Source organism: Protopterus annectens, chromosome 4.part1 (genome assembly GCF_019279795.1).
Source record: "Protopterus annectens isolate FY-2018-M chromosome 4.part1, PAN1.0, whole genome shotgun sequence".
Lineage (NCBI taxonomy): Eukaryota > Metazoa > Chordata > Ceratodontiformes > Protopteridae > Protopterus > Protopterus annectens.
In genome coordinates, this window is record NC_056734.1 from 609307230 (window position 1) to 609319672 (window position 12443).

General features: G+C 40.3%; 1 protein-coding gene across 1 annotated transcript in view; it reads left to right on the top strand.

The window, feature by feature from the left end:
- DNER (delta/notch like EGF repeat containing) overlaps positions 1–12443 on the top strand; it is a 1500171-nt gene that overhangs the window by 667754 nt on the left and 819974 nt on the right. The window lies entirely within an intron of this gene.

Genomic DNA, 12443 nt, shown 5'->3' on the forward strand with positions numbered 1-12443 from the left:
GGTACAGAACCATTTAAACTTTCCCACAGTCAGCATGCAGTTAAAAAATCCATTTTGTCTTTACACATTCAGTCTTAGTTTTAATGTCACCTCTTCTAATACTTGGTTAAATCAACTCTAGTACCAGAAGTATAAATCTATGAGTAGAATCAGTAACTACAACATGCCCAGCAAGGGCATTTCTAACATATTTCTTAGAGATATCATTATTATGTTCATTAAAGAGGCTGCCTATGTTCATAGGTTCATAGGTTCATACTAGGCTATCTGCCCTAGGGCATTTATAAGCCTAGCCAGAGTGTGTTTGGCTTTCGCCACCCATTTTAAATTAATTTTGCTATGCCCTTTTTCGAGGTTAGTATACTGTACCTCTGTCTAACAGTGACACAGAAGTGATACCCAGGATAAACCTACGATCTCCCATCCACTCATCAAGATTCCTCTTGAAGAGAGTCAATGAGGGACTCTGCCTAATCTGGACTGGGATTCTATTCCAAGGTGAAGGGAGTCTCTGGGTTATGAATCTGTCCCTCCAGCATGTCCTATTTATTTCAGTGCTGAGGTTCAAGTCTCTCAGGCGCATAGCTCGATGGGATTTGGATTTTCTGAGGTGTAGCATGTCCATTAATTCCAGGTTGGACATGGCTTTATACTTCAGGCACAGATCGCCTCTGAGCAGGCGGTATGCCACTGAGTACAGCTGGAGTTTCTTTAACCGGGCAGCATATGGCATCTGTTTGAGCCCTTTGATCCTCTTGGTGAGGAACATTTGGGGTCTTTCCAGCTGCTGCAGGTGTCTGGTAAGGTACATCCCAAAAGGGGCATTGCACTCAATTATGGGCCTGATGAGGGATGAGTAAAGAGGCACGAAGACCTCCCCTGATCTAGATGTGAATCCCTTCATGATTAGGTGGGCTATATAAAATGTTTTTCTAACCACTTTGGCCACGTGGCTTTCAAATGAGAGATTGCTATCAACTTGGGCCCCCAGGTCCCTAATTACTTCTTCCATACTTAATGGATTACCACCTATGTGGTAATTTGTGGGCACTTTGTTTTTGCCAAAGGGGATGACTATACACTTTTTGGTGTTTAGCTTGTGGCCATGGCTCTGGCACCAGTTGTCTGTTTCTATGAGGCCGTTTTGTAGGATGCTTGTGTCGGCTGGAGAGACGATTATGGCACCTAGTTTGCAGTCATCTGTGAACTTGGTCAGCCACAGTCCTTCCGTGTTGGCCTGTACCTCCGAGAAATATATACCGAACAAGAGAGGTCCCAGGACTGAGCCTTGTGGGACGCCACTTTTAACTGGCAATTCTAACCATGTGGGTTCTGGCCTTGAGCCAGTTACTAGTGACATAGGGGTTTATATTTAAGCTGGTGAGCTTATCTATAATGCCCAAGTGGGGTATTGTATCAAAGGCTTTTGCGAGGTTCAGGTAGGCTGTGTGGACCACCTTCCCCTTGTCAATGGCCTTGGTGACTGTTTCAAAGAAATCGACCAGGTTTAAGAGGCAGGATCTGCCCTTAACAAAGCCGAACTGGGTAGGATCCAGTGTCTGTAGGTCCCCAATATCTTTATTTATGAGGTCCATAATGATCCTTTCCATAGCTTTGCAGACCAAGCTAGTCAGGCTTATGGGGCAATAGTTTCCAGGATCCATTGAGGCACCACCTTTGTGGAGGGGGACCACTGCTGCTGTACGCCACTCTTTGGGTAAATATCCTGTAGTAAGGCTGAGACTGAACAGTAGTTTTATGTTTGGGTTTAGCTCTTCTTGGAGTTCATGTAGGATGCAGCCCGGGACACCGTCTGGTCATGTGGCATACAAGAATGTTAAACTCTATGTCCCAAGTGACTCATGCTCAATTAGCAAAACCAGTTCTGGAGAATTTAATCAGGGGGCTAGGAAGGAGTGGCATTTTTTTCCAGTCCACGTATCCCAGGAGGTATGGGTTGAGTTTAAAGCCAAAGACTAGCAGTTATTGCTAGAGACCAATGACAAGAGATAAGAAGAGTGCACGTATGGAATGGACATGATAGAGTGCACATATGCAATGGACATGATGGGTAGGACAGTTGATGGGATATTCAAAATTGCCCTCTGCAGCTGACATGTTGACACTGTACCAGGATGCTCTGAGCTTATTATATGCTTACTCTGAGTGCTGACACTAGTGTTCCCCTATTCACAAGGCCACAGTTCAAAGCAACAAGTCAGAGAAGTGTCAGGAAAAGTGCAATGGTGGAGAAACTCCAGGGCATTGCTCATTACAGAGAGCTGCAATGGGATCCCAGAAAAAACATTAATGTCAAATTGCATCATACAAAGATAAGAAATCAGAAAAGATAAGTGCTGGCTCAGATAAATCAGTAAATGTAATAAACATAAAGATCAAGAATTGTAGTGATGAAAACCATGAAGTAAAATTCCAAGTCCATAAGACTCATGGAAGATTAGTCTACAGCCTTCTATAACTGAACATATTTTAGGACTTCCTGAAGGAGGATTCTGGTATACAAACCCGAAGCTGTGAAAGTGCTGAATTCTGCACTGCTAGTGCTAAATAAGCAACATGATGCCAACCTATACAGTTGCCATTTGTTGAACAGTAGACCAGAGTTTGTGCATTGGTGCGTGGGAAACTCTTATCATTAACACAGATAGGGCCTTTTAAGTTCTAAATATCTGGAAGTTAAGATCATCAAAACTAGTTTTACTCCAAGTATACATTGTACATCAAACAACAGCAGGATGGCATGACCATCGTGATATTTTCTTGACAGTGCCACAGGGATGGAAGTTTGTATGTGCAATAGCAAAGCAAAATCCAAAGCAAGGACCCAGAAGTGAAGATCACCGCAGTGGTGGAATCACAAAGCAATCAGCATATGTATTACTTTCTCTACTTTTGATCACAATTCTATGTGCTCGACTCTGGAGATGTTCCTGAAATTAAATGTTGAAGGTATTATGTTAGCCGATGCCTAATCTTTAAATTATTTATTTGCATTTGCTTACTGGGAGTATGCTGTCCAATCAAGGAATCTAACCCAGTCCTCTTGTAAAAATTAAAATTGGGAGATAGGGACCTGTGATGGCCTGTAAATAGCATGAACTACTATGATACCCATCTTTGCTAGGTTTAGATTTCTGCAGCCGTAGACAATCGAAGGCGTAGTCCACATAGCCATCAGATGTCAGATATACAGTACTGAGAAATGGTGATGTAATACTGGCTGTCATTACACTAGCAATAGCAAAGCATACATCTCCTTAGTGAGGTCTTTCTAAAGGAAATCATATACAGTGTCAATAATAAAAGAGGTGAAAACAGGCCCTATTCACCCCCCCGGGTATATAAGTGACTGTGGAAAGTATTGAAACCAGGAACCACCTACTGAGTATGTCCATGAGCTAAGAGGCTACCCATGTGAGGAGTGTGAAAGACCACAGTGGGCAAGAAGATACTTGTGTAAGAGATCTTGTCAGCTCAGAAAAAAGACAATCAAAGTGCTGCAAAACCTATATTTCCATCCCAGTGGTAGATTATTTATAATCCATATAGCATCTTCCTTAGTACTAAGTTAAGACCTAATGCCATGCTGAACAGAACCAAGTTCACAATATGATGTCAAATAGGAGTGCAGCTTTCCACAAACCACCTCTTCAAGTGCTTGCTACAAAGAAAGGATGATAAAGGATGATACTTTTCTATGCCATATGGCTGTAATGAAGGTGTTTTTAGGATATGGTAATAACAGCCTCTTTTAAAGAAGATGTAAACATCTTGTTCCACAAAGACACACACACGCACTCACGTTCACACACACACACACACACACACACACACACACACACACACACACACACACACACACACACACACACACACACACACACACACACACACACACACACACACACACACAGTCTAGAAAAGTCACTGGACCCAGAACCTCCAAGAAAATTGTAACAAACTTTGTAAGACCTTAGCGCAGCCTGCAGGTCTTCACATGGAATAATAAAACAACATTCACTGTTTCATCATGGTTAATATAGCAAAAATATCTGCCAGCAGATGTCTGGAGATTTGAGATGGGCCACTCCAAAGCTCAAGACATGCATGTGGATGACAAAAAGGAGACTTTGATTTTAGCAACTAAATCCAAAAAGAACAACACATCCACCTCATGCTGAGAGGTTGAAAAGTTTTTTGAACAATTAAATTCATACGCAAATTCTCATCCTCATAAAATTTGGGGCATAATTATTTTGTTAGCCGAACTAATGTGTTATTTAAAGTGTTAAAATTAATATAACTTCTGTACTGAAATAATGCATTATGCAAGTTATTATCACACAGTCTCAATTCCATCCCTCTCATATAACAAAAAGGCCATGGATAAGCAGGGTCTATATCATATAGTCGAAGTATTATAACTTCCAACATGTAATGTTCCAACCATTATGTTTGAAGTTACAAAACTTCGACTATGGATAAAAAAAACAAAAAAAAAACCAACGGAAAACAAAATAAACTGTTTTAGGCAGGGAAGCAAGCCCCCCTGCACCCCAACACCCCCGCTACTTAAATATATCAACTCTGAGATCACACCCTATTGAACAAAATGGAAACCTCCGCTTATGGAGATTTCCATTGAAACGCTCAAACTTTTGCAAATTCAAACTTATGGTCTCGACTATATGAGGTTCGAACTTGTAAAAGTTCGACTACATAATAGGAACCTGGCTAAGCAATATATGTCCTATAAGAATGTGAGGTAAGCACTTCCACTGCCTTCTTACAGAAGCTGATGCCTGTATGCAGCCTAAGATCTGTAATCATTTCATTATAGATCACGGAGAAGACATCCTGATCTTCAGCAATTAATTTACTGGTTGTGATTGGGGTGCAGTAACAAACAACAGATGCTGCTCTTGGCATAAGGCCAGTTATGATCATTGCACATTGAGTATGCATTGGGGCAATATGGATATTTTAGGGTGGTAAACAAAATGTCAATGTAGTTACTTGATCATTATTAAATGAGCACTGATATGGCTTTTCAGAGAGTGGTGGTGTGTATGCCTCAGACCAACAGGGTACCATACATTACTCTGGCCAAATGAGGTTTGGTAACAAACCAATTTGTCCAGGGACATCTTTGGGGGGGGGGTAGATAAATACATTAGTGGGAGTTAAGAAGGTGGGTGGGAGGGTTAAATGGGAAGGAGGGATGATTAGGAGGAAATGAGGTAAGGGTGGGGAGGGGCTTAAGGGGTTTAGACAAGTGTAACTGGGTAAGGAATCACATTTTGGCATGAACTTGCTAGGCAAGTTTACATCCCAGACGACCTTGGTAACTTGGAGGACAGGTAGACCTGGGATGAGTATAGTGTGGCAAGATGGAGGTCTTTGTATGGCCCTGCAGGGCAGTTGGTTACTATTCTTCCTCTTTTAACCCACTTAGAGCCAATCAGTTGGGGGTTTTGGGTTGTGCTATCTTTGCTTTGGTGGTTTCCTCAGGATGGGCATATTAATTGTGAGGGAGGATTGGGTTGTGGTGACAGTTGCTGGATTGGTTCAGTTCCAAAAAACAATAATAATATATATATATATATATATATATATATATATATATATATATATATATATATAGATAATAATAATAATAATAATAATAATAATATATATATATATATATATATATATATATATATATAGATAATAATAATAAAAATAATAATAATGATTATGAGGAAGGAGAAGGGGGGGATAGAGAGATCCTTGTCACAGGACTGTTCGGGATATTTTACTGGTAATGCCATGGTTAGCGGTTGACGGGGTGGTTCCCCACATGAGGATGCAGTAGACTGGAGTAGGGAACTTCTCTGTTTTATCTTTGGAAGAGTAAAATGACATGAACTTTTCTTTCATCTATGGTTGAAGGCTGAAATCAGTAAAAAGCACCATCTCCTTTTATTTCTGTTTACGGCTTCTGCAGTTTTTTAGTGCGGTGCAGAGGGTGGGAAAGGAGTACCGCAGTTTACAATGAATGAAATCATAGGGACCATGTAGGAACTGGAGTTCCTAGCATGGTTGCTGCTCTCAGTAAATGGTACAAATGTTACCGATATCTTTAAGTGTATGGCATTAGGGATGGAACCTAGTTTTCTCAAGATTTGCTTGCAGGAGGAACTTAATAGACTTTTGTGATGAGTGTCCTCATTTAGGGATCTGGATTTCAATTCTCGAAATTTCTAATAGATGGTAATTTGTTTTGTGTTTAAAATATTGGGTATAAGTAATGCTGTCAAACTGATATTAATGAGGGTTTCTTTAGATGCAGCTATAGCACTGTTATGGTTTGTTTAGAGAATATTTGAAATTGCCGAATAGATAGATATTAATTCTTTACACTGCATTACTCATGTGAGCATTTTTGCTAGTCCTGATCTAAATATGTCAAACAAACCAATAATAGCAGACATTTATGGCTTATTTTTAATTGTTAAAAATATATAAACCTGCGGGTGGTAATGTCCCCATTGCACAACATATACACAGAGTAAGCATGATTTTAGTTTTTTGTGGGCCCATGTCAGTTTTGAAAAGCATTACTGCATTACTAGAAAGCTGTTTATTGTATGCCTTTATTTAGCTTTCAGCAAATGAAGTTGGGAAAAAAAATCTGAGTTGAGTCGCATGTTTATTTCCTTTGATCATATTACGGTGTTTCATGAGAGGGTGACTGGGCCTGGTAAAGCAGTTCTGAGTTGAGCAGCTGCTATCAGTTCCAGGTTATTGTTCATTGATATTGTGTGGTGTATTTTTGCAGCTTTGCCTGGAGCATTGAATTTGTTTGCAAAGTTTTGTTCAGAACGGTAGGCTGTGCTACAGAAAGAGGTGTCAATCTGTTTTGGACTTTCTTTCAGGCTGGTTCTACTTGCTTTGAGTTTTAAGCTTGGTAAGACATTTCTTGTTTTATGTTTGCTTCAAATGGTGCTGAAATGTTAACTGTGCATTTATTACTTGGCAAGTTATCGGGGGTGGTTAGTTTGATTGCTGCAAAACTGCAGGTGTCATTTGATTCCAGCAATGTGGGTAATTTGCTTATATGGTTAACAACTGCATTGTCATGTTAGTGGCAGCTGGTAGTAAACTTAGTGGACAGGGTGCCCAAAAGTCCAAAGTTGCTCCATTCTCTTAAGTTGTAGTTTGGACAATTAGAGTAATGCCGGCTGAATAAGGCTTTCTATTCGAGTTGCAGAGTTCATACCCCTTTTTGGCTAGGGAAGTGCAAGTTGACTCATGTGGTCAGGAGTTGATGAAGAGCTGCCATGTGTGCCCCTCGACAGGAGAGTTAGCTGGTTAACTTTTGATGGTTAGGAAGGAGTTGGTGTGAGGAGGGTGCTGATTCAGGTTGCTGATGTGGTTATGTGGTGCCTGAGCATTCGTCAGCATACCTCTCAGTTATACAGATATTCATGGAAGGGACATTTTGCTTGGTAATAGTGATTACTCCACAAACCTATGCCTGTGGATTTCTGGCAAAGTACTGGAACTTGATGAAGGTGGTATTTAGAAGGACTGAAAGGCATTTGAGTTTAAGACTTTGCACTCTTCAGTAAGTGCAAGCTAATACAAAACCTGTTATCCTATCAGTTTTCTCAGTTTGTAATAGCAATATTTAAAAGCACCCATAATTTTGTGCTTCTGTTACAGTTTTATTTATGACTTTGTCCAGATTGTTTGCTCAACGAGGTTGAGTGGTATGTTGTTTGGAACTTCATGGGGTGCTTGACCTGTGTTGGTGTCAGTTGGTGGTTACTGCCCTAAACTCTGATGGAATGTGGGAAACTTATTGTCACATTCAGGGTGTCAACCTATTTTTGTCAGTAAGCACTTCAGTTTCCCTCTCCGCTGGTAGTTATCTAGTGTTGGGGGGGATCTTTCTGGGTATTGTATTTTCGTTCTGCTTTGTACAGTGGCTATTTGGCTGGACATCATTGAATATTGACAGCTGTTGGGTTGCATCCATCTGGGATGGTTCATTCTCGAGGGTGGTTCAGATGGACAATGAGTGTCGCGTAGTAATTTTCGCAGCCGTGGAGTCACCCACAAATAATGGCTGCTCAACAGGCATGCGTGGCCGAGCACTAATACATGCTGGCCATTTTGGTTATTTGTTGTCTTAGTAATATAATTAAATGAAATAATACAAAGATGAAGAAAGGATAGCTGAATGAAAGGGGGGTGTCAACAAGGATGCTGAATTGTGATTGTAGGGTGCCACAAGACCAAGGGGCATTACCTCTAGGACTCATTAACCAGTTTAACTAGGAAGCCTATAGGATGGTTAAAAATGTGCTGATTTTATTTCATGTATGGGCCTTTTAATGACGTAATGCTTCAATTTTGTTTACACTGATACCAGTTAGATGGTTACGGCGGAATTTCTGACAGTTTTTTCCAAAGTGGAATTTTGAGGAACATGAGTTTATTTAACCTTAAATGAGGAATATTCCTCAGGATACGGTACACTTGAGAGGTAAGAGTAGGTTTGGGAGGTATTTCACACATTGTTTTAAGCATCTTAGCTATGGGTGCGGTGTTCCTGTTGCATTACTGTTGCTTGTAGTACAAAGCAGAGCTGGGTTGGAGCGAATAACATTGCGCCCTCTTGGGGATGGGGTTTCAAGCAGTTGATGAACAGAGTGGCCCCTGGTGGTGCTTAATCTTGACATGAAGAAGACTTGGATATGTGTGTACTGAGAATTTACAATTTCCTTTTCTCTTGCAGGTGGGTGAAGTGTAGTGAGGATTTCAGTCTGTAACCTGATGGAAAGGGATTCAAAAGGTATTGGTGCTTGTTGCAATGGATGTACCTGTCCCTAGAATGATGCACAAAGAGGCCCAAGAGTGGCAGGGCAAGTGAGCAATGGTCAGTGGCCTGAAGCAAGGGGATGTCAAACATGGCAGAAGTGCAGAGTTGCAGCACCTGGTGGCCAGATGGATGTGGACTTGAAAGGTGAGAGAGGATGCCGCAGTGAATGTGTCAGCCACTGGACCAGTATGCAGTGAGGTCACAGTTTTCCAGCAGTCCAGCTGAATATGAAGTTCTTGTTTTTTTTTTTTTTTTTCCTGCAGCTGCAAGGTAATGTCTTTCATCTTGTCTGATATTGTGCATGGAGCATCAGGATCAAATCTCACACTGCATCATTGGTAGCTTGGTATTTCACTGGAATGGGTCAGGTTGTAGGAGTATTACCATGGGAACATGCCATTCAGCACAAGGAATGGGTATAATTATTGCACTAAGTAATTGTTTATTGCTGAAGGAGCTATTAGGTAAGTAATTTGGCTAGGTATTTGTGATCATACAGAGGGTAGAGAGAGGTTGTGCCAAGGGTTACTGCTGGTAAGGATTTGCCAGCTAGGCTTAAGGGTGTGTATACATATATATATATATATATATATATATATATATATATATATATATATACATATATACATATATATATATATATATATATATATATATATATATATATATATATATATATATATATATATATATATATATATTTAATATTTATTTATTTATCTGTTTATTTTATTTTACATTTGTTAATCAGGATGGTCCAATTTGAAGAGGTCCATTTACAGCGGAGGCCCAGGGAGAAAAGCTCCACTTAATTAATACAACAAACAATGATAATAATACATAATGTAAAGTAAAGAATGTGTTATTGAGCTTTGTGCATAACAGAACAGTACGCAAAGAAAGATCATATCAGCAATATATACAAGTGAACATTAAGTTAGTCATCAAAATATACAGACAGAGATCACAACAACATTTCCAAATGTCAAGGGATACCATTTGTTACTTCCATTTTTACAGAGGGTCTGATAATTGGAGAGAAGAGAGAAAGATGGTGGTAGCATACAGTAGGATTAAGTAACACATGGACATAGCCAAGAGCTAATAAGATGAGCCTTAAGGGAGTTTTTGAATTTTTTAGTATTAGGCGTAGAAGTCACCGAGGGAGGGAGATTATTCCAACTTTTTGCTATACTGTGAGAAAATAGAGATTTACCTGCTGTGTTGTTGGCTGTGGAGATAGAGAGGAGTGATTTGTTGGCAGAGCGGAGTGGTCGATTTGGAATGTAGTTAGTAGTTCCCAAGGGCTGGATTTTTTTTCTGAATATTTTAGGTTGTTATAAGCTATGACTAGTTGGTGGTAGGTTAATAACTGTGGGAGCTCAAGCCACTGTATATAGTTATCTATATATGTTGGAGTGAGGTTTAAGTAAAGATGATATATGAGGTTTCACTCTTTGGTAACATCTATTGATTAATGGCGAGTTTCAGTTTTGAGAGGGTAGTGACTACAGTATGAGGTTGTGGTCAATGAAATGGAGGGCAAGACAGGTTTGTGAATTTCAAAGGGCCTTGATGTGATGCAGGTAGCTGAGAGGTTATGGATAGGGGTAGTGAAGTTAGTGGGAACAGCTATTCCCTCCATTGACGACACCTGGGTGGTTTTTAGGATGTTTTCCTTTACACAGGAGGGGGGTGGGTCAGCTTCTTACATGCCATTGAGCTAAGCATAGCTTGATGTTGGGAGGGGTGTGTGCCAGCTTCTTACATGCCACCAAGCTAAGCATAGTTTGATACTGGCTTTGGCAGAGTTGTTTTTTTTTAGTTGGGCAGTGTGGCTTTCTTGTATGATATCTGAATATATAGAGAGGACCATGACTAAGTTATGGATAGAGGCTTGTTTTGCTGTTGGTCTGGAGTTGAAGGAATGCTGTGGATTAGGGGTACTGTTTTGGTTCATGGTGATAGGGCAGGTAGGGAACATTGATGGTTGTAGGGGTAAGTTGGTGCAGTAACCATAATTAGTGGCAGCCAGGTAAGTTTTTAGTACAGTGGTAGGGGGGATATTTGAGAAGGACTTATCCATTTCCTGGGTCAATAATCATTTTGATATCGATGGGATGATTAATATCCTTGGGGAAGGTGATGATGTAGTTTTGTGTACCTTTAGTGCACTTTAGCCCTGAGTGGTGTGGCTGGGGTGCTAGCCATGACAGCTGTTAGGAAGTAGCGAATTTTGTGGTGTTTACAGTCATTTAGGGGTTTAAGGGGTCTCACAGCAGTTAGTGCAGTAATCATGACCACAGTATGTTGGCAGGGTTCACTTTTCAGGTAGGAGATGTGGCCAGAGTACTTCATTACTGGGCATCATATGTGAGTTTTCAGGTACTAGGTCATTGAAGACTCAAGTAAGGGAGTTTATAGATTTCCCCAGAATGCTCAAATATGGCCTAATATGTTTGGCCTGTTGAGTTACCTTTTTGGGGTATTTCATTTAGGAATATTTTGAATCCTTTGCCAGGGTTGTGTGTGGGTCAGTGAATGCTATTTTGGTTATCAGATGATTTGCTTTGTAACATTGGTTTTCATTTGTTGGATGTATACTCAATAGTTGGAGTGATGGCAGGATTGCTTTTGGACATTATTATATAGGGCTGCTGTTAGGATGATGGTAGGCTATTGCCCATGCATGGTTTCATGTAGCATTGAGTTTGATGTTTTGGTGTTGCCTCGGGCAGCTAATGTCCCGGGGATCATTACGATGTTAACATTGGTAGTCAGAATGAGTGAGAAGTTAGTTAATATACATTAGTTATGCAAAGATATGGATATTATTTTGGTATTGGAAAGGGATCATTGGTTTATTTTAACTGTTAATCAATTGGCAGCTTTCAGTGCTTATATGGCAGGGCTTTTGTGGTTGATGATAGGGATCCAGTTGGGTTTAGAGAGGATGGGTACACCAAATGATGCTTGGCTGAACCCCCCCCCCTTTTATGGGTGGTTAACAACTTAGATGTATGCTCACTTACAGTTCAGACAATCGACAGGTCTGTGAAGTGATCAGGAAATTTTGGCCGATTCTGACAGCGGATGATAAAATAAAGAACATCGTTGGAGAGAGACCCAGGTTTCTCTATAAGAATAAAAAGAATATCAAGAGATTATTATGCCATAAAGATGGCTTTAAACATGGTGGTCCACTATCAGACCGCAAAGGTACTTTTAAATGCTGCAGATGCAAAGCTTGTCCTTATTTAGATACTAGTAATACTTTTCTCCACCCAGTATCCGGACGTAACTTTCATTTCGATGTTTATACTGATTGTACTACTAGCCATATTATCTATTTGGCTACCTGTCGCAAGTGCCAAGCTTTCTATCTTGGTAAAACTGACCAACGATTAAAGGATCATATTCTACGACATGTCAGAGACATTGATCAGAAAGTTCCACATAATGCCTTAGCAGCACACATTTTGGTCCAACCTATGCATAATTTCTTGTTCAAAGCAGTGGAAGTGGTCACCCAAAACATCAGGGAAGGAGA